General features: G+C 52.2%; 1 long non-coding RNA gene across 1 annotated transcript; it reads right to left on the reverse strand.

Annotated features, from left to right (window-relative positions):
* Positions 1-16,277: 16,277 nt before the first annotated feature.
* On the reverse strand, positions 16,278-19,994 carry LOC140420465 (uncharacterized). Its single transcript, XR_011946386.1, has 2 exons — positions 19,683-19,994; positions 16,278-19,351 (listed from the first exon to the last, which is right to left on the reverse strand). It is a non-coding gene; the product is annotated as an uncharacterized lncRNA (long non-coding RNA).
* Position 19,995: the final 1 nt, after the last annotated feature.

A 19,995-nucleotide genomic window follows, 5' to 3' on the forward strand; every position in this document is an offset into this window, starting at 1 on the left:
GTTGTAGTGGTTGGAGTTGGGAACAGAGATCGATGGTCTGGAGGTGGTAATAGAGATAGGGGGCGGAGTTCTCTATTCCTGAGGCTAAGTGCCGGTGCCAACGGAGGATCTGCAGATTTTTGGCGACGGGAAAATTGGCACGAACTCCTCAACGATTCCGGTCCTGGTGAGAGGCTAGCACCAGCATCACGTGGAACACCCATGGATCGTGCAGAAACCGGCTGGAGAATGGCCGGGTCCCGGGCCGCGCATGCGCAGGGCTGACAAGCTGCACCGGGCGTGCTGGAAAACATGCCGCCGGCCGTGCTGGACTGCATACCCACCCACCTCAACCCCACAGCCCACCCCCTGGCCACCCCCCACCACTCCCTCCAGCCCTAGCAGACGCCCCCGGCCAGCGGCACGGATCCTGGCCCAATGTGGCGGCGCAGGACACTGTTCGCAGCCGGCACACCAGGTTCACAACTGCTGGGACCACACGTGGCCCGTGCCGTTTGGAACTGGGCCCATCGCGGGTGTGCCGGCTGATAATGTGGCAACGGCCTTGCGACTCTGTGTGCCACGCGTCCCAATGATGCCAATTTGGAGGGGGCGGAGCATCGTGAACCGGCATCAAACCGGCGCCTGCCCCGACTCTGGCGTCGGAAGCCATTCTCCACCCGATAGCGAATCCCAATTTTGGCGTCGGGCTATAGAGAATTCCGCCCAGGGAGTGTAATAACGGCTGAAGAAGCTGACACAGTTGTTGAGGATCGTTGGCTCTGTATCAAGTTACAGTTATGGGGAGGGTTGCAAGAGCTGAGGATAGAATCAGGGGTTGGAGAATGTTAGAGAGACATTAAAAAACATCCAATAAAGAGGCAACTGAGCGCGGCCAATCCACCTGCCCTGCACAGCTTTTAGTTGTGGGGATGAGACCCACACTGACACGGGGAGAATGGGCAAACCCCACACAGGTAGTGACCTGGGGCCAGGATCGAACCCGGATCCTTGGCTCTGTGAGGCAGCAGCAGTGTGTTAGAGAGACTTTGGTCATTAGGACAGGAGGCAGCTTGTCCAGATCTGACAGAGGGAGGGGCACAAGTGTTCAGAAGTGGGAGCCACACTGAGAACAGTCACACTGCCACAGGCCATTACTCCATTTTCATCATCGGACCCAGCTGCACTTCCTCGCAAGTCAAGACTGGGATGTGATTGGATATATTTCAGTGCGGTGATGAACCATCAAGGTGAGGCTTTGCTCAATCCACTGCAAAGTGGTAATCTAATTGTGAAGGTCATTGGTCTTGATACACTCGCGCGCGCGGGGGGGGGGGGTAACCACCCTGGATGGCCGGCACCGTCAGATGAGGAGCCTGCAGGAGAATGGACATATGTGGTCAGTGGGAGGGATGGGTCAGGCTGTATGGCATTAACAACTCACGTGTGACAGGTCATCTGGGTGAGGGCCAGTGGAACGGGGATCTCTGCGGCGACCTCTACGTCGATGACAGATCTGTCCACAGCAGCCCCAGCGACCTCCAGGGCCTGTTCCTCGTAGGAGGTGAGGACTCTGATATCCGGCACCCCACCGCCTGTCTGGGAATTCTCCCATCTGTTGTGGGCCAACTTCTCCTGCCTCATACAGAGGAGGCATTGTGAGCTGCGTGCTTCGTTCATCGCGGGGTTGGGGGGGTGGTGCGTATGGGGGGGGGGGAATGGGGACTATGGGGGGGATGGAGAATATAGGGGATGGGGAGTATGGAGATGGGGAGTATGGGGGGGATGGGGAGTTTTTGGGGGGGGGGGGCGATGGGGAGTACGCTGTGTCCCTAACTGGAAAATATAGATAGACACTAACCACTCGGTCCCGAGTTACTGACCATGATCCCATCACGGCCTCTGCCACCTCCGTCCAGGCCCGGTTGACATCTGTGGGTGATAACCTCCTTTCTATCTCGGGGAACAGCGTGCCCCACCTCTCCTCCATGGCATCCAGTAAAAGCTCAAGCTCTGTATCCGTGAATCTCGGGGCCTGCTTTGGAATTGCACTAGTGCCACGTGGTGTGAATGCTGCCACATTAGCATGTCCTAAATGGCTCCGGCAGTCACGCCCCCATCAGGACCGGGGAACACCCCCATTCAGTCCTGGTGTCTACACTTAGCCTCTCAAACAGAGAATTCTGCCCCTTGTTCTTTGCTTCCTGACTTGATTCTCTAAATTGGGGAATTGTGGTCCCTGTGACATCACACTGTCGGGTATGATGCTATTGTGACAGTGTTCTGTGATGTCACGGTACCCACCATGTTTGTTTACGTCATCCCGCATCACCTGTTTCCATAGTTATCCAGTTTAACTCGCTGTTGACAGAATCTTTACCATTGATTTGGTGTTCTACCTGCCAACTGCTCACACAGAAAACGATTGCTAAGAGTGAACATTTTATCCAAGCACTCAGAACAATGATCGTGACTACGTGGATTATATATTGTTGGGCAAATGGTAAGATACACGGAGCAGTTTGTTCCATTTCTATCGCAAAGATTGATGAAGTGAATACTGTAGAAATTATCCCCGGTGGCGATCAGGCACAACGTGTCAACAGTCAAAATACCTCAGCTGCTGTTGTGTCTGGACAGGAGATCGAAGTTGGAACCGAACAGCCAGAAGAGGAGCTGAACCTCCAGGCCCTCGTGTCAGAGATCAAAGGTCAGCTGTTGTGGAGGAGGTTGATCCTGGTACCGAGCGGCCAGAATGACCAGCAGGATCTGGGAGTTTCCCTGGAGATCAGCGAAGGTGTGAGAGACTGTAAAATGATCGAGTGGACAAGCAGCGCACCTGAACCAATGGTTGAATCTCTTACTCCAGCTGTTAATCTTGATGACATTGAATGCCACATTGAACTGCAGGAAAATAGCGTCAATGGCAGTAGTGATGTGGAAGACAGATCTGCCGGTGAGGTCTCCTCTGTTGCCATCGATCATCATCCAGAGGACCAAACCTCACTGCTCAGCAACACTGAGGGAGCCACTGTGGAAAATACCTCATCTTCTTCATAGATGATGAAGAAATGGACAGTATCAATCTAGAATCCGCGTCGGACGCTGGGAGCTTCAGGTCCACCGGATTTTTATTTGGGCAATTCCCGAGCAGCGGTGAGAATGACTCACTGCTGAGCAACATTGAGGGAGCCATAATGGACAATACCACAGCGAGAGGAATGGACGACAACATCGACCTGGAATCGCTGTTGGACTCAGAGACCTACAATTTCACCGGACGTTTATGCTTGCAGTTCCCGAGTGACACTGAGAGTGAGCAGTCTACTCGGAGACCATTACTGACACATTCTGTTGAGAGAATGCAGTCTTGGTTGGCTGACAAATCAGCTCAAGTGAAGAAAGGACTGAAAAAAAGTCAAGTCGCTTCAGACACCAGGAACATCGTTGAACGCTCGGCAGTTTGCGTCAGAAGGTGGAAGGCCGAAGTTGAAGAGAGGATCCGAGGGCGGCTGGGAAGAGGACCGAAGAATTAAACTCGTCAGAGGCCCAGACTGGAATGGGGAAATGCCCAACAGGAAAGTGAATTTTAACTTTTAATATTATTGTTTCAGTGCATTTGTAGAAAAATTTTGATCATTGAGAATAGTAATAGGTTGTGTTGTTTTGGCGTTGGCGAGTTTCTCCCCAGTCTTGCCCACATGTCTAATTTGCTGCAGCCGGTGACGATCAGTGCTGGTCCACTCAAATGTGGACCAGGCGGAGTGGCCCCTGAGGGGGGCCACCGGAGAACCCTGGGAGGTCAGGTAAGTACAGATGAATCCCTGGCCCTTCCCTGGAATGTGGGCACATTCGCACTGCCCAGCTGGCACCTTGGCACTGCCACCCTGCAGAAACCGTTCAAGGGTGCCCGAGTGTGAGAGTGGCACTGTCAAGGGTCAGGGGGCAAGGGGCCATGCCCATGAAATGAGGGTGGAGGGCGGGTTGAAGGGTGGAGGCGTGCAGGGCAGGTACATAGGGGCTGATGGGTGGGGGTCACGGAAGGGAAGGGATGTTGGAAGGGGGCTTGGGGGGACCTGAGCAGGGGAGACCCCCAGCACCCCAGAGTGGGGTGTTTTCACTTGGGGGGTTTGGGGTACTGTCCCTGTGTGTGGGGTTGACATTGCCCATGAGTGGGGGGTGTGAGGAACCCACAGCTCTCTGAGAGATCAGGGCACCCCTTTAAAATGGCAGCCTGATCTCGGAGTTCAGCTCCCCAGTGCTAAAAACATTCTGCACAGGATTCTCCGTTTGCCAGCCAGCCAATGGGGTTTCCCAGTGTGGGCAACCCCACGCCGTCGGGAAATGCCCGGACACGGGAGCGCTTCCGGCGGAATGGAGAATCCTTGCAACGGAGAATCCCGCCCCCTAAGGGCAGGACTCTCTGGCTATGTCCGGCCGGCGACTGGATCATCCCGCCTGAGGACAATGGACTTTTCCATTGTACCCGGCCCGCCCGTGGCATTCGTGGCCCTAAGTGTGGGCTAAACCGGTGAGAAACTCCCCGGGGCACGAAAAAGTGGCTCAGTGTCATTGAATAGCAGTGGGGAACTCGCTGGCAGAGCCGGAGGGAAATTCCCTGAAAAACCTGCCACAAATTAACTTGGGGCACGATATTCCGGCCTCGTTATGCTCTCGCTCAAGCGTAAAGTGGCCGGTGAATAGCGGGTGAGGCCAAAAAGGGGAACCACGTCAGGCATCAAACAGTTTGTGATGCAATCGGCCTGCCCCTGTAGGTAGATTTAGAATCTCGCCGGAGTGTGGCAGAAACCAATTATCACCACTTAAGGCCCATTTCCACACAATTAACGAGAGCCACCTGTCATCCAACGGCCTCCTGTCATTCACCGGCAAGTGGTCACGCTGGTCCGATTGGTACTCCTTTTTAAAAATGGGAGCCCGACGGAGGGTTTTCGTTGGGAGCCGGGGAGGGGAGTAGCAATCTTTGCGCCATGGCAAAGAGACCGGGGGTGATTGCCTTACCACCCCAGTGCTCGGCGGGGGGTGAAGGACCCACCATGGGAGGGGGGGGAGGCACGAGGGGTGCAATCACTCACGGCACCAACCCTTGGATCCCAACCGCATGCCAGGGGCAGCCCCTGTCCCTGTCTGTCTGCCCCACTGATCACCCATAACCCCCACCGAATGGTGAGGCCTCTGGCTGTGTGGCTGAAGGCTGTCAATAATAGGGAACTGGCAATTGTGGTTAAGTGAGCACTTGACACGTCAAGTGGATTCCCGTGGGTAAGCGGCCATGTAGCATGTGGGAGTCATTGCCCAGCATTCCAATCAAACCTTGATGCCCGGAGACTGTGTGGGGGTCAACACCACACACGCAGCAGCCAACATCCGAACACCCAGGGGCTGGGTCACAGCTCCCGGGAGATGATCACGGCCGGAGGGTGGGTTGGTGCCAGGGAGAGGGGGGTTTGTCTGGAGAGACAGGCAAAGTGTCCGGGGGTCAGCCCGCATTGCGGAGGAAAGTGACAGAGGCATCAAAATGTTTGTGCAGAGAGTTGTTTAATGTGCTGCACAATATCCCATTCCCAATAGTGCTTTCTGCCCCGAATGCCGGCTCGCCAGTTGATTCGCCGAGGTAGAGCTCGGAGGGCCAGGCACGTTGAGGATCAGGCGGCTCTGGGGTAGGGGTCAGGTAGAGGGTGATGAGGGAGTGGGACTGGGGGCCGGGAGGGTTGGGGGTGGGGGGCGCGGCACTCTCGGAAATGGGATATTGTGCAGCACATTAAACAACTCTCTGCACAAACATTTTGATGCCTCTGTCACTTTCCTCCGCAATGCGGGCTGACCCCCGGACACTTTGCCTGTCTCTCCAGATAATCCCCCCTCTCCCTGGCACCAACCCACCCTCCGGCCGTGATCATCTCCCGGGAGCTGTGTCCCAGCCCCTGGGTGTTCGGATGTTGGCTGCTGCGTGTGTGGTGTTGACCCCCACACAGTCTCCAGGCATCAAGGTTCCATTGGAATGCTGGGCAATGACTCCCACATGCTACATGGCCCCACCTGGCATGTGTCAAGTGCTCACTTGACACATGGGATTGGGATTCAAGGGTTGGCATGGTGGTGCCACGAGGGATTGCCCTTCCCCCCCCCCCCCCCAGCGTTTCCCCTCCACCCTCCCATGAAGGCCCACCCCTGCGGAGGGACCCCACCCCCAGCCGAGGGTTCTCCACCCCCCGCCGAGCACTGGGGTGGCAAGACCAGCCCCCCGGTCTCTTTCCTGTGCACTAAGATTGCTGTTCCCCTTCTCGGCTCTCCACGGAAACCCTTCCGCCAGGTTCACGTTTTGAAAAAGGAGTATCGATGGGCGCCAGCGTGACCACTTGCTGGGGAGGCCGGGAAATGACAGGAGGCCGTTGGATGACAGGTGGCTCTCGTTAATTGTATGAAAATGGGCCTTAAATCGGTGATAGTTGGTTTCTGCCACGCTACGGCGGGATTCCGAATTCACCGACGGGAGCAGGCCGGTTGCATTGCAAACTGTTTGGCACCTGGCGCGGTTACTGTTTTTGGCCTCTCCCACTATTTCCCGGCCTCGTTACGCTTGAGCACAGGTGTAATGAGGCCGGAAGATCATGCCCAGAATTTCTGTTGGCACTGGGGAACTGAACTCAGAGATCAGGCCTCCATTTTGAAGAGTACCCTCTCCCTCTCCCTTTCAGGACCCCAACCTATCACCCACCCCCAACTTCCCGTAGGCCCCTACTTACCTGCCCTGTACTCCCCCTCCCTTCAAACCCTCCCTCCGCCCTCATATTATGGGCAAGGCCCTCCTCGCCCCCGGCAGTGCCACCCTCGAGTGGACCAGGCGGAACGGCGCCCAGGGAGTCTCGCGCGTCATCAGAGAATCCAGGGTGGTCAGGGTAGCTGCAGAGTCGCCCTCTGGCCTTATCCCTGGTTTGCGGTCACCTTCGCACTGTCCAGATGGCACGCTTGCACTGCAACCCTGGCAACCAGGCAGTGCTCCTGCTGGCTTGGCAGTGCCATCCCGGTGCCTTGACAGTGGCAGTATCGGGCGCAGCCGTGTACGATGCGCAGCTGATGGTCACAGAACACCTGGACGTTCATTGAGTGGTGCCCCTTTCGGTTGGTGTAGAGCGGCCTGTTCTTCACAGGTGCCCGTAGGGCGACATGCATCCCATCCCGTCTATCTCCTCCTGGGGCATCCCAACAATGGTGGCGAAACCTGCTGCCTGGGCATGCTGCTGGGCTTGATCCACATTGAAATGGAGGTATTGATCCGTCTGGGTGTATAGGGCCTCCGTAGCAGCACGGATGCACCTCTGCACCAAGCTCTGTGAGATGCCGGACAGGTCCCCACTCGGTGACTAGAAGGATCCCGTCGCGTAGAAGTTCAGGGCAACCATCACCCTGATGGTCACCAGTAGAGGGTGTCCTCCCCATACCCCACGGTGCCAGGTGTGCCATCATCTGGCAGATGTGCCGCAGTCTCTCTGCTCAGTCGGAGTCTCCGACGGCAAGTCCGGTCTGCAGGTCCTCGACTGACTGGCGCTGCCGGTACACACACACAGATGCCTCAGCGGGATTTGGACAGGCTGAGTGAATGGGCAGTGCACGGCAGATGGTGTGGTGTAGTTAAATGTGAGGTTACCCGCTTTGGTAGATTAAATTTGAATGGGTGTAAATTGAGATACTCCGCAAAACATTGGTGGCCTCGTGCATCAGTCACTGAAAGGAAGTGCACGGGTACAGTAGGCAGTAAAGAGGGCAAATGGTATGTTGCGAGAGGATTTGAGTGCTTCCCACTTCCTCTGTCTGGACTGCTCTCTAGCATCCAGGCAGGAGTCCCTTTTCTGCAGCAGGGTTTGTGTCGGGCGTGTCTGTGTGTGGGGACTGGAGCTATGGAGGGGGTTCCTTTAGGCAGGATGTCCCTGTGGGAGATCCCCCTATTACAGGGGCCCCTGAGGGTGGGTGCACCTATTACAGGGGTCCCAGTGGTCCTCTGACAACAGAGGAATACTGGAACAACCCAGTTGAAGCAGCGTTTTGAAGACATTCAGATAGAGCCTGAAGGGGTTCTCACAAGATAAGAGACAGGATCTATTTTGTAATGTGAGTCTCACTTTAGGCTTTGCTTGTTTAAGCTGGATTGAGATCAGTATGTTTACTTCCTTGTTGAATGGAAAATGGAGTCATAGTTTTACGGTGTAATTGTTTGTTTCGGGTTTGAAGTTAAAGCCAGTTTAATATTCTGATTCAGAATAAAGTTTTGTTTAACAATAGGCAAGCCGTATTTGTTATGATATCACTACTGGAGTGAATCATTCTTTCTGCACACTCTCACAAAATAAACTAAAATATTGGGTTTTGGTCCAGTTTCCTAGACATCATTGGGGTCTGGTCGAGGATCGTAGTATCGAGGCTGTCTGCTGCTCACAGGTAACCGGAGTCATTGTGATCCCCATAACCTTCAAAGGTTCCCCTGTATATATGGCCAACGTGGCCCTGGAGTCTCGCAGGGCTCGGGGCAAGATGCCCATCTGGAGATGCTGGAATGTTTATTCCCTGACGATGGGGAAGTCAGCTCCCGTATCCGCCTCTATTTCTGGGGAATGGCCACTGACCAAGAGTGTTATCTTTATCAGGGAAACTGTAGGGATGATGATGCAGTTTAGTATTGCTCATTCTGACAGCTTGGACTGGGTCATGTTTTTTGGCCACACTTACAGCAATCTTGCGGCTGACATTTGTCGTCCTCCCGGGAGGTTTGCCCAGTACTTCTAGGGTTTTGTGTCTGTCTAGAGGTGCCAGAATGTCCTTGCTGAATGTCGAGTTGATGGTGAGTGTGGCACATGAGAGCTTTCATAGGGAATTCTGTCCTGGTATTCCCAGGGATCGTCCCAGCCGTGTTCAATCGGTAACGCTGCAGGTTTACGGACAGTTTAGGGTCGTAATGTTTCTTTACTAAATCCACAAGATGGTTGAACATCTGGGCCGTTTCTCGCCTGTTATGGGCCAACTTCTCCTGTGGGGACAGAGAGGGCAATGTGAGCCACATAAAAGCTTCAGTGGCGGCGGGTGACAGGCATGGGCACCGCTGCTGGTGATGGGTGGGATGCGCAGATTGGTGCCAGGGTATGCTGGGGGTGGGGATGCTGTGCAAACCACAGGGCTGTGGGGATAAGGGGGTGCAGCCGCGGTGGCGTGTGAGACTGGTGTGAGGTGGCGGATGCTAACTCATCCCTGCTGCCCGATGGAGGTCGTTGATCTTCTTGCGGCACTGGGTGTCAGTCCTCCTGGTGACACCTCCCCCGAGTTGATGGCCGCTGCCACTGCCTCCCAGGCGGCACTGGCTGACCTGTGACTGACCCGTCAACCACTTGGAGGAACAATTTATCCCGTGTGGACTCCACCGTGTTCAACAGTCTGGTGAGGTCGGCATCCCTGAATCGCTGTGCAGGTCTCCTTGGCCGCATGGCTGTGTGCTGTCTGGGGTTTGCTCTGTGAAATGTGTGAATGTCGTGAGCTTTTGTCCTCTAGAAAATGAGTGAAGAATTGATAATGGAAAATAAGGAGCTGGCTGATGAATTGAACAGAATTGTATCATTGTTCATTAGAAAGGATACAAGTAACTTTAGGGGTTGCCCATTTAAGGCAGATTTGAGAAGAAGCATTTTCTCTCCGAGCAGGATGTGTCATTGGAACAATCTTCCTCAAAAGGCAGTGGAAGCAGAGTCGGTGAATATATTTACAGCTAACTGGATAGATTCTCGACAAGTAGCAACGTGAATGGTTGTTGGGGGCAGCTGGGAATGTGGCGTTGAGGTTACAATCAGATCAGCCATGATCTTGCTTTTCACCTGATTATTAAGCTGACGTTAGCCACCCTATTTCTGCTTCATCTTACACTTCAGTTCTTTTATCATCCTGGGAGCTCAACGAGTTGTCCTGCTTTTCCTTCTTGTACGAATAAACACTGACGGTGCCTGAAGTATTTAATCTCTAGAAGGGGACCACTGTTCTGTTACAGTTTTGCTGCCAATCGTTGGTTGCAATTAATCCGGAATAGGTTCTAAATCCCTTGAAATTGGCCCCAAGTGTTTTTATTCTCGATTGTTTCCTGTTCTTTTCCAGAGCTTATCTAATTCTTGTATGTTCTTATTTTCCCTTTTCCCTAAACGTTGCAGAGACCAGTAGGAAGCAGAAACGTGCGGTGAGAGCAGTGATCGCGAGATCAGCGAGGAGGATAACGGAGCAGTGAGAGCAGCGATCGCTAGATCAGCGAGGAGGATAACGGAGCGGTGAGAGCAGCGATCGCGAGATCAGCGAGGAGGATAACGGAGCGGTGAGAGCAGCGATCGCTAGATCAGCGAGGAGGATAACGGAGCAGTGAGAGCAGCGATCGCTAGATCAGCGAGGAGGATAACGGAGCAGTGAGAGCAGCGATCGCTAGATCAGCGAGGAGGATAACGGAGCGGTGAGAGCAGCGATCGCGAGATCAGCGAGGAGGATAACGGAGCGGTGAGAGCAGCGATCGCTAGATCAGCGAGGAGGATAACGGAGCGGTGAGAGCAGCGATCGCGAGATCAGCGGGGAGGATAACGGAGCGGTGAGAGCAGCGATCGCTAGATCAGCGAGGAGGATAACGGAGCAGTGACAGCAGCGATCACTAGATCAGCGAGGAGGATAACAGAGCAGTGAGACAGCGAGCGGGAGACCAGCAGCGCAGATAAACAGATTATTTGCTCAAACAAATTAATTGCTCAAATTCAACTTGTGTTTAATCCAATTTCTTTATACAAATGTAGTTGTATATAGACAAACTAAAAATGTTTACTGATATAATTTGCCTTTGTTCATAGATATACAATGTGTAAAATGGAAATTTTAATGTTATGTATTTAATTAAGTTTACTTTTTAATTAGGTTTACTTTTTTGATTTTAATTAATTAATTGATCTAGCTTGCATTAGCGTTGTTTATATTAAATTCAATGTTTACAGATTTAACCCTTCGCGCCTCCTTGTGCTGTGATGATCGATGTGAATATTTCTTCCAGCTCCAATCACACACTCACAGAGAGAGAAAAATGATAAAGAGAGGGAGAAAGAGAGGGAGAAAGAGTGAGAGTGTGGGAGAAAGACTCAAGGCCTCGGGCCCTGTTGACAGAACTCTGCTCACAGCCTGCTCAGTGTCTGCTCCCTCATGGCCTCTGTTTCAGTGCCAGCTCCGCTCAAAGTCTCACCCACTGTCACCACACTTTGTCCCAGGGTAGAGGGGTCAATTACTAGGGGGCATAGGTTTAAGGTGTGAGGGGCAAGGTTTAGAGGAGATGTACGAGGCAAGTTTTTTTTGCACAGAGGGTAGTGGGTGCCTGGAACTCGCTACCGGAGGAGGTGGTGGAAGCAGGGACGATAGTGACATGTAAGGGGCATCTTGACAAATACATGAATAGGATGGGAATAGAGGGATACGGACCCCGGAGGTGTAGAAGATTTTAGTTTAGATGGGTACCATGGTCGGCACAGGCTTGGAGGGTGAAGGGCCCGTTCTTGTGCTGTACTTTTCTTTGTTCACATCGCTCAGACTTTATGAATGCTCTGCTCACTGCATCAGCCTCCGTCACCACTCGGCTCAGGGCCACAGCCTCTGTGGCTCCACTGCTCCCATCCCCCCATCCCATTACTGAGCCGCTCACTGCATCAGCCTCCGTCACCACTCGGCTCAGGGCCACGGCCTCTGCGACTGCACTGCTCCCATCCCCCCATCCCATTACTGAGCCGCTCACTGCCTCGGCCTCAGTCACTACTGTTTGGGGCCTGAGTCTCTGTGACCGCACCACCCACTGCCTCGGTCTGAGCACATTCTGCTCACAGCACTGCCTTCTCCGAGGCCAAAATACTGTGTGTGGAGACTGCCAGTTAGCATGCAAATCAACACAAAAGACTTCAATTGCCATCTATAAAGTGACAGGGTGGAAACATAGAAAATAGAAGCAGGAGGAGGCCATTCAGCCCTTCGAGCCTGCTCCACCATTTATTATGCTCATGGCTGATCATCAAGTTCAATACTCTGATCCCGCCTTCCCCATATCCCTTTATCCCTTTAGTCCCAAGAGCGATATCTAATTCCTCTTGAATTACACAACTACCTTTTGGCCTCAACTACTTTTTGTGTTAGCGAATTCCACAGATTCCCCACTCTCTGGGTGAAGACATTTCTCCTCACCTCAGTCCTAAAAGGTTTACCCCTTATCCTCAAACTAGGACCCCGAGTTCTGGACTCGCCCACCATTGAGAACATTCTTTCTGAATCTACCCTGTCTAATCCTGTTAGAACTTTGTAATTTCTATGGGACCCTCTCTCATTCTTTTAAACGCCAATGAATTTAATCCTAACCGATTTAGTCTCTCCTCATATGACAGTCCCGCCATCCCTGGGATCAGCCTGGTAAATCTTCGCTGCACTCTCTCCACAGCAAGAACATCTTTCCTCAGATAAGAATACTAAAACTGCGCACAATATTCCAGGTGTGGACTCAGCAATGCCCTATACAATTGCAGTGAAACATCTCGATTCCAATAATTAAATCCTCTCGCTATGAAGGCCAACATACTATTTGCCTTCTTTACTGCCTTCTGTACCTGTGCGCTTACTTTCAGCGACTGATGCACGAGGACACCAAGTTCTCGCTGAGTACCCACCTCTCACAATTTACACCCATTCAAATAATAATCTGCTTCACTATTTTTGCTCCCAAAGCTGTAAAAGGAGCATGGAGCTGAATGTGGAACTGAAAGGGGATTGAGACATGAAGGGAGGGCGACTGGTACCGAACGAGTATCTGCCTTTACCACAGAACTTGGTGTCCAAGGCATTGCTGACTCACGGCACCGAGGACCCTGGTTCGATCCCGGCCCCGGGTCACTGTCCGTGTGGAGTTTGCACATACTCGCAGTGACTGTGTGGGTCCCACCCGCACAACCCAAAAAAGATGTGCAGGGTAGTTGGATTGGCCATGCTAAATTGTCCCTTAATTGTAAAAAATAATTGGCTACTCTAAATTTATTTTAAAAAAGAACTTGGTGTCCAAGCCAGAGTGAAAAAGGAGGTAGTCGAGACACTGATGGGTTAAACGTTGATAGTGAGGTATTTGATAGGCTGAATTTACTGAAAATCGGCAAGTTACCAGAACCGGATGAGACAGATTTAAGGATACGGAGTTTATATTAACTACAAAGGAGAAGAACACAGCAGGAGAACAGCAGAGGTTACAGAGATAGGGAGGGTCACAGGTGCTGAAGGAGGTTGCAGAATTCAGGAGTGTTGTAGGGGTAGACAATGTTACAGAGATAGAGAGGGTCGTCGGGGCTAAAGTAATTTTTACACAGAGAGGGAAACCAATATGGATAGCAGGATGCTGGGGACAGAGGGAGGGCTGTGGGGGATGTAGGGTTGTGCATGAAGGTCCCTCCTTCTCAATGTTGCCCCTCACCTGAGGTATGGTAATCCTCAGGTTAAATCACCACAAGTTAGCTCTCCCCCTCAAAGGGGAAAGCAGCCTATGGTCATCTGCAACTATTGCGACTTACTTACTTTACTGTAGGGGAGGGAACTATTATAGAGATAGGGAAGGTTGTTGGGGCTGTATGAAAGTTCAGGTGGGGTGTAACATCAATAGGAGGTTTCAAAGATAGGAAACGTTGTAGGGATGGGAGGAAGCTACAGAGATAGGCAGCGTTGTAGGGATGGGAGGAAGCTACAGAGATAGGAAGCGTTGTAGGGATGGGAGGAAGCTACAGAGATAGGAAGCGTTGTAGGGATGGGAGGAAGCTACAGAGATAGAGAGAGTTGTCGGGGCTGGCGGATGTGACAGAGACAGGGAGAATTGTACAGTTGAGAGAAGGTAACAGGCATGGGGTGGTATTAAGAGTCTCAACACAGTAACTGGGATGGAGAGAGTTTTATGGCTATTGGGATTATCAGACAAGGGAGCAATTGAGGGGATACAGCAATAGTGAGTATTTTTAGAGGCTGGGGAAGATTACAGCACTGTGTGCATTGTGGGGGCATCGAGGATTTAACAGAAAAAAATAGGTTGGAGGGGGTTAAAGTGGTTTCAGGGATAAGGTAGGGTTGCACGGGCTTTAGGGTTGCAGCATCTGGAGGAGATTGCTGTAATTTGATGTGCTAACGGGCGTTATGGAGGGTGGAGGGGATGTAGGAACTGAAGAATATTACGACGATAAACAGGGTTATACCTCTTAATGAGGTTGGAGAAATAGGGATAGTTTTGGGATTGGAGGAGGTCACAGAGATAGGAAGGGTTGTAGGAGCTGGAAGATATAGGATGTAGCCTCTGAATGACAAACTCAGATCGGAAGGGGCGAAGGTTTAGTGGATCGTAAAGAGAACTGGAGGGTTCTAGTAGGAGGAAAATGTGAGATTGATGGGGATCGTTGCAGAGATTGGAATTGGTAACAGAGATAGGGCGAGTTAGATGGTCTGGATGTACCGAGAGAGATAGGGCGCGGGGTTCTGCGGTTCCCCAGCCGCGTGGTTCTCGGCGGCGCGCCATTCGCCGGCGGCGGGATTCTTTTTGTTTAAATATTTTATTGGAGGCATTTTTCAAATATATACTTAACAAAGAAGAAAAACACAAAACAACCATGACAACAGCGAACAGCCACAACATCCTTACACCCCCCCCCCCACCTCAACTTGGTGCCACCCCGGGCCTTCCCCACCCCCACCCCCGTTTTTTTAAAAGAAACATTTTATTGAGGTATTTCTTTGGCATTGTAACAGCAACAAAATAACAATGTACATAACAAGGAAAATATTAACCTAGTGCAAATACCACCTCCCTCTCCCACAGGTCCTACAATTACTTACCCCCCTAATCTATGCGAGTCTAACCCCCTCCCCCCCCCCCCCTCCCTTCTGCTGACGATTAATTCTCTGCAAAGAAGTTGACGGATGGTTGCCACCTCCGGGTGAACCCTAACAGACACTCTCTTGGCAAACTTAATTTTCTCCAGGCAGAGGAAGCCAGCCATGTCCAAAAGCCAGGTCTCCGATTTCGGGGGCTTTGAGTCCCTCCATGCCAGTAATATCCGCCTCCGGGTTACCAGGGAAGCAAAGGCCAGAACATCCGCCTCTTTCTCCTCCTGGATTCCCGGATCTGGCGACAACCCGAAAATCGCCACCTCTGGACTCATTGCCACCCTCGTATTTAATACCTTGGACATGACGTCGGCAAACCCCTGCCAAAATCCCCTCAGCCTTGGACATGCCCAGAACATGTGGACATGGTTCACTGGCCCCCCCGGCACATTTCGCACACCTGTCTTCCACCCCAAAGAATCTGCTCATCCGAGCCACCATCATGTGGGCCGGTGAACGACCTTAAATTGGATCCGGCTGAGCCTGGCACATGTTGCGGTCGGGTTGACCCGACTCAACGCGTCAGCCCAAAGGCCCTCCTCTAACTCTCCCCCCAGCTCCTCCTCCCACTTTTGCTTTGGCTCCTCAGTCTGCATCTCCTCCGATCCCATAAGCTCTTTATATATGTCCGAGGCGCTTCCCTCTCCTATCCATCCTCTAGAAACCACCCTATCCTGAATCCCCCTTAGCGGCAGGAGTGGGAAGGTTGGTACCTGCTTCCGCAAAAAGTCCCGCACCTGCAGATATCGAAATTCATTTCCCCCCGCCAATGCAAACTTCTCCTCCAGCGCCCTCATACTCGGAAAACTCCCCTCTATAAACATGTCGCCCGTCCTCTCGATCCTCGCTCTCCGCCAAATTTGGAACCCCCCCGTCCATCCTCCCCGGGGCAAAGCAGTGATTATCGCAGATTGGGGACCATACCGATGCCCCCTCTGCTTCCACATGTCTCCTCCACTCCCCCGACTCTCAGGCCGCCACCACCACTCGGACTGGTGGAGTACCGCGCTGGCGGGAATGGTAGAGGCGCTGTTACCAACGCCCCCAGACTTGTGCCCTTGCAAGAAGCCGCCTCCATGCGCACCCACGCCGGCTTCCCCCCCACCAGTCACCTCCTCACCATGGCTATGTTAGCCGCCCAGTAATAACTGCTGAAATTCGGCAGCGCCAGCTCACGATCCCCCTAACTCCACTCGAGCATTGCCCTCTTCACTCGCGGGGACTTCCCCCCCCCCACACACAGCCCACAATAACTTTATTGACCCGCTGAAAAAAGGACTGCGGGATGAAGATGGGGAGGCATTGAAAAATGAATAGGAATCTTGGGAGGACCGTCATTTTTACCGTTTAATCTCTGCCCGCCAGAGACAACGGGAGCGCATTCCATTTCCGGATCCCTCCTTCATCTGATCCTCCAGCCGGGCCAAATTCTATTTAGTCGCAAATCCATCGCCACTCGGATACCTAGGTACCTGAAACTGTCCCCTACCACTCTGAATGGCAGATCCCGCAGTCGTCTCTCCTGATCTCTCGCCTGGACCACAAACATCTCGCTCTTCCCCATATTGAGCATATACCCCGAAACCATCCTGGATGACCTGCATCAACTGCTCCGATGGTCGCAGCGCCGCCACCCCAGGCGTCCGGTCCTCGGCCATGCTGTCTCCTGCTGTAGCTTCAACACAGCTCTTGGCTAACTTTTTATTTCTGCCTTTTCGTGCACTTCTGGTTCTTTGCTCCATACACGAATACGTGGAAACAGTGTCCAATTGATTCAGCCTTTGAATTTACTGTTTGAAACCAGAAAAAAGTCCAGGGGAAAGGTCCAAAAGTCCGACCAGAGCGGGAGCCACCAAATGTGCAACTTACTCCTTCATAGCCGCCACCGGAAGTCTCCATCCATAGCCGCCACCGGAAGTCCAGAGTTGGTGAATTGGCCACTCTACATTGCTCCTTAATTGGAAAGAATGAATTGGGTATTCTAAATTTGAAAAAAAAAACACTCCTGTCTCTGCCTGGAATGGACCCACATTGGTCTTTGCTAATCTTTTCCTTTTCACATTCCTATAGGAGCTTTTCCAGTCGTTTTTTATGTTTATCGCTCTCATATTCTATTTTCTCTTGATCAGTTTCTTGATCCTCCTTTGCTGAATTCTCAAACAAGTTCTCAATCCTCAGGCTTACGGCTATTTTGGCCACTTTATGAGTCTCCTCCATTGATCTAATGGAATCTTTAACATTTCTTGTTAGCCACGGTTGCATCACTTTTCCTGTTGGATTTTTGCTCCTTAAAGGAATCTATGTTTGTTGTATTTGTGTGAAATAAGAGTCGCCAAAGTCCCAGAGGACCAGAGTCTGCTTTGCCCTCTTGAGAGAGAGAGAGCTGACTGGTGGTGATTGAATCTGACGGTCACCACACCTCAGGCAAGGGGCAATGTTGAAAAGGTGGGGCCTTCATGGATAACCTCAGCCGGTACGGGAGTTGAACCCCCTGATGTTGGAGTCGCTTTGCATCACAAACCAGCCATCCAGCCAACTGAGTTAATTCTCCCTGGTGTGAACTCGTTGGTGTTTCCGCAGGTTGGATAACGTGGTGATGGCCTTCTCACACGGAGAGCAGGTGAACGGCCTCTCCCCAGTGTGAACTCGCTGGTGTGTCTGCAGGCTGGATAACTCAGAGAATTTATTTCCACACTGAGAACAGGTGAACAGCCTCTCCCCAGTGTGAATTCGCTGATGTCTCCACCGTGAGAGAAACCGTGGATATGTGGGGACTGCAGGTGGGATAACTGAGTGACTCCCTTCCCACACTGAGGGCAGGTGAACGGCCTCTCCCCAGTGTGAACTCGCTGGTGTATCTGCAGGTTGGATGAGGAAATGAATCCCTTCCCACACTGAGAGCAGGTGAACGGCCACTTGCTGCTATGAACTCGCTCGTGTATCTGCAGGCTGATCAACTGAATGAATCCCTCCCCACACTGAGAGCAGGTGAATGGTCTCTCTCCAGTGTGAACTCGCTGGTGTGTCCGCAGACTGGATAACTGACTGAATCCTTTATCACACTGAGAGCAGGTGAACGGCCTCTCCCCGGTGTGAACTCGCTGGTGTGTCTGCAGGTCAGAATACTGAGTGAATCCCTTCTCACACTGAGAGCAGGTGAAGGGCCTCTCCCCAGTGTGACTGCGTCGATGAATCTCCAGCACAGATGGGACTCTGAATCCCTTCCCACAGTCCCCACATTTCCATCGTTTCTCCATATTTTGGGTCTCCTCGTGTCTCTCCAGGGCGGACAATCAGTTGACGCCTTGTTCACACACAGAACACGTGTACGGTCTCTCCCCGCTGTGAATGGTGTGATGATTTTTTTCAGGCTGTGTAACTGGTTAAAGCTCTTTCCACAGTCAGTGCTCTGGCACACTCTCAGTCGGGTGTGTGTGTCTTGGTGCTTTTCCAGTCGTACTGATGTTCAAAATCTTCTCAAGCTGACAGACGAGGCAAACATTTCTCCTTCTAGATTCAAAGTCCGATGACGTTCAGGCCCTGATGAATCGAGTGACCCAGTCTGATCGAGACGTTTAGTTTGAGATATCTGTCTGTAATTCCTCCTTTTCTAATATCTTGTAAAAACAATTTACAAAAGACATCAGTGTCAGTACAGCAGAAATTAAGAACAGACGGGGACTTCGGTTGCGACATGTCGGGAGCGGCCGCATGTGAGGCAGCTCTCATCCGGGGACTTTGTTTTCAATCTTTCTCAGGCCTCTCCCCAGTGTGAACTCACTGGTGTGTCTGCAGGCTGGATAACTCAGAGAATTTATTTCCACACTGAGAGCTGGTGAACAGCCTCTCCCCAGTGTGAACTTGCTGATGTCTCCGCAGATGAGATAACTGAGTGAATCACTTCCCACACTGAACAGTTGAATGGCTTATGCCCAGTGTGAACTCGCTGGTGTGTCTGTCGATGGGATAACTGAGTGAATCCCTTCCCACCCTGAGCAGTTGAACAGCCTCTCCCCAGTGTGAACTCGCTGGTGTGTCTGTAGGCGGGATAACACAGTGAATCCCTCCCGACACTGAGCACAGGTGAACGGCCTCTCCCCTGTGTGACTGCGTTGATGAATCTCAAGTTGAGATGGTGCATTGAATCCCTTCCCACAGTCCCCACATATCCATGGTTTCGCCATGTTTTGTGTCTCCCCAGGTCAGAAAGTTAGTTGGAAGTCTCGTTCACACGTGTCACTCCCCGCTGTGAATGGCGCAATGTTGATTCATTCTGTGGGGGGGGGGGGGGGCTTCCCTTCTAGATTCAAAGGCTGATGATAGTCAGATCCCAGGGAATCTGGTGACTCTGTCAGATCGAGACGTTACGTTTGAGATTTCTGTCTGTAATTCCTCCTCTTCTCATATCCTGTAAAAGGAGTTTACAAAAGACATCACTGTCAGCACAGGATAGAAATTCAGAACAGACAATTCTAGTTCCTGGAGAACATTCTTTCCTCTCTCATTCCCCAATACCGAGTCTCTAACGCCTCTTTCTCCATGTCTTCAGGGAGCGGACTTGGAGGGGCAGAGTCTCGGAGCAGTCAGTAAAAGACCTTTCCTCGGGGATTCACGGCCTAGTTTCCAGGGAGTGGACTGAGAGGTCCGGATTTTCGGAGCTGAATGAAAAAACCTTTCCTTGGGGATTCACGGCCTACTCGCCAGGGTGTGAATTTGGAGCCGGAATTTTGAGACGTTACCTCGGGGATCTGCGGCCCAGTCTCCAGGTAACGGAATCGGAGCTGGAGGACGAAGAGCCGCCTGGTCCTCCAGCCAATCAGAGTGAATGAGGGGCGGGACTGGAGGACTGAGAGCTGCCTGGTCCTCCAGTCAATCAGAGTGAATGAGGGGCGGGACTGGAGGACTGAGTGCCGCCTGGTCCTCCAGTCAATCAGAGTGAATGAGGGGCGGGACTGGAGGACTGAGTGCCGCCTGGTCCTCCAGTCAATCAGAGTGAATGAGGGGCGGGACTGGAGGACTGAGTGCCGCCTGGTCCTCCAGCACGCAGAGTGA

This window comes from Scyliorhinus torazame, chromosome 5, assembly GCF_047496885.1.
Source record: "Scyliorhinus torazame isolate Kashiwa2021f chromosome 5, sScyTor2.1, whole genome shotgun sequence".
Taxonomy (NCBI): Eukaryota; Metazoa; Chordata; class Chondrichthyes; order Carcharhiniformes; family Scyliorhinidae; genus Scyliorhinus; species Scyliorhinus torazame.